Source organism: Podarcis gaigeae (genome assembly GCF_964106915.1).
Source record: "Podarcis gaigeae genome assembly, chromosome: 7".
Lineage (NCBI taxonomy): Eukaryota > Metazoa > Chordata > Lepidosauria > Squamata > Lacertidae > Podarcis > Podarcis gaigeae.
Genome location: NC_139683.1, coordinates 7,400,541 through 7,403,473, shown reverse-complemented (window position 1 = coordinate 7,403,473; position 2,933 = coordinate 7,400,541). Strand labels below are relative to the sequence as shown.

The following is a 2,933-nucleotide window of genomic DNA, read 5'->3' as shown; positions in this document are numbered from 1 at the left end:
ACATTAGGAAGAACTTCCTGAAGTAAGAGCTGTTCGACAGTGGAATTTGCTGCCAAGGAGTGTGGTGGAGTCTCCTTCTTTGGAGGTCTTTAAGCAGAGGCTTGACAACCATATGTCAGGGGTGCTCTGATGGTGTTTCCTGCTTGGCAGGGGGTTGGACTCGATGGCCCTTGTGGTCTCTTCCAACTCTATGATTCTATGATTCTATTCTATGATTCTATGAATTCCCAACACCCTAGAGGGTATTTGGAAGATCATAGTGGGGAGTAGGTGAGAGGGTTGGGCAACTTCCAAAGCAGGATTGACTCAGAAAATAAACCAAGCTATTCCAGACATTTGGGGAATTATCTTGGCTTCTCTCAATTTTGAGAGAAGCCTGGAGAGAGCTCAAATGTTACTAGAAAAGTCCTCTTTCTACTTGTAGAAGCTTGTAGGTATTTCCAAGATTTGGTTTGAAAATTGAGTTCTTAGGGTGGATTTTTTTCCCATGTTCTATTGGGGTGTGGAAAGAGAGAAAGAATAATAATAAACACCAGGGAGTAACAAAAGCCCATAACTGGCTCATTTGGGCAGATCTGGGCTTCAGCTGAATTGGGTTGAGATAGTCCCGGATCACCCAAGATCAGGATGGCCCACCCATAATGATCTGGGACTGGCAAGAGACACAGCAATAGTGGCAGGGGAGAAGGATAGGCACAAAGCCTTTGCAAAGAGCTGGATGGGGCTGGTTGCAAGAGGACTTTTAAACAGCCCTGCACAGTGCTTTGCCTATTTGTGCCTGTTCCAGTCAAGGGAATATCCATGCACAGCCAAATGAGCAGGACTGAACCTTCCACTCACCAGCATTCCCAGTGGCTGTGGGGAATGCACTGGGGAAGCAATACCCAGCAGGATTAAACTCTGGTCCCCAAGTAAATTCAAGGACTAGATCCAGGTTGGGTCAGCCCTGTGTTGGGTGAGGGCCGATCCAAAGTCTTAGAATGGCTGCTGGATTGGGTTGTGGGACGCACAGCGCTAAATCAACACCCTACATTACCAGTGTGAGCTATTCATGTCTATTCAGAAGTTAGAGATCTATGGACCTTGGTAACTGTAATCATAGTCTTGCTTGACTTTCCCAAAGTTTATATTGGAAATTCCAGTGGAGGGAGAGGAGAAAATAGGACTCTTTATCTGAGAAATAATCATGGGCCAAGTAGAATTCACAGTGATATTTCCTTTTATTGCTATTATTATTAGTTAAAGCATATTTCAATATCAGGGAAGTGAAGTTCACAAGGGAGAAAAAGGACACCCTAATTATTTCTCATGGACTAAAGAGCATCGGTTGACTGAGCTTCCCTGTGTGAGATGGCTTCCGAATGGCCTTTCTACTGTTGAGGGGCAAATGAAAGAAGCGACCATTTTGATTGTATTTCTGATCTCTATCTCCCTCCCTTTGGACATTTTTAACTTATTTGTTCTGAAAGAAGATCCGGGGTGCCTTCCTCATTTAATAGACTGATTTGAAACCATCAGAAGCTCTGGAACGAATTCATAATGGATATTTCCTTAAAATGCCTTCCTTCTCATTTAAAGAAAGACATCCTTTCAGCCTCCAAAGTGGTACCACGTTGGCAGGGAGTACCAGCAAAATTATGTTGAAAATATCTATTGAATTTATCATGAGTTAGCTAATGCTTTGCCTATTAACTGAAGTGCACAGTGACTAATGAATTGGAGAACGGATATTCAGTCCAGCATTCAACAATAAATTATGTTGAAGAATTCATTTAAAATGTGGGTCAAAGTGTGTGTGTGGGTGTTTCCACCTCCCTCTATGATGGTCACATCCATTTTTTGATGTAGAAGTGAGGCAGCCCTGTTCAGAGTCACTTTTACAGCTGTCCACTGATAAATCTTTCTATTGCATTTCCAAAATTATATGCAATTTATTTCTTTGAAAGAACACACACACAAATTCTTGTGTGTTTTAAAGTTAATGTCTCTCAGCCTGATCTACCTCACAGGGTTGTCGTGTGGATAAAATGAGGAGAGGGATAATCATGTACACCACCTTGGGCTCCTTGGAGAATAGGTGGTTATCAATGCAAGAAATGAAATGAATTTACACCTTCCATCAGTAGAATAGCAATAACGATAGACCTTATTTTAGATGCCCCTTCTGACACCCTGTAAACTGGCATCTGGGAAGATGCATGCACCTGTAAAATCAACAAGCGGTTTTTGCTTTCAGAAAAGCCAGGGATTAGTCAAAAATTTGCTCAAGCCGTGGAAGGAGGCAACATTCCTATCTGACTTCCATCCTTCAACATGAAGCCAAGTGGACCCCACAGTGTGTCAAAATGGTGCATCACAGCTCGTTCAGTGGCTTGGAATGGACTATTAATGATTGATGGGTGAGAGATCTTTCAATGCCTACTAACCATAACAAAAGGAACTCCAACATTACGTTATACCCCTTATCATGGGACAAACAAGGGAAGGCATCTTCCAATGATTTTTTTATATATATAATAATATTTATTAAAGTTTCAAAAAAGTTACAAAAATGAGAAAGAAAAAAAGAAAAAAAGAAAAAACAAAGAATACAAAATACAGAAAAATAAAAGCAGTTAAAGACATTTCCCTCTTTCCATGCCTTATCTTTCATTTACTTATTTCCCTGACCTCCTCACACCTCCCTTTTTTGTATTCTAGTTCAATTAAATATTCCAGCAAATCCTTTCCAGCTTGGTTTTTATCCTAATAGTTTATCCTAATGTAGTATAATTTTACATTCTCGTCTTTCAACAGTTAAAAAATCAATTTTTACCTAATCTTTTGTATCATTTCTGCTAATACCACATTACTTCATTCCAACATCCTTCTAACATTCCTGAATTTTACAATGTTTCTGTAGATAAACTTTAAATTTTCTCCTATCTTCTTCC

General features: G+C 40.1%; 1 long non-coding RNA gene across 1 annotated transcript; it reads left to right on the top strand.

Annotated features, from left to right (window-relative positions):
- The first annotated feature begins 282 nt into the window (after positions 1 to 282).
- LOC310848510 lies at positions 283 to 1,414 on the top strand. Its single transcript, XR_014566472.1, has 2 exons — positions 283 to 430; positions 1,262 to 1,414. It is a non-coding gene; the product is annotated as an uncharacterized lncRNA (long non-coding RNA).
- Positions 1,415 to 2,933: the final 1,519 nt, after the last annotated feature.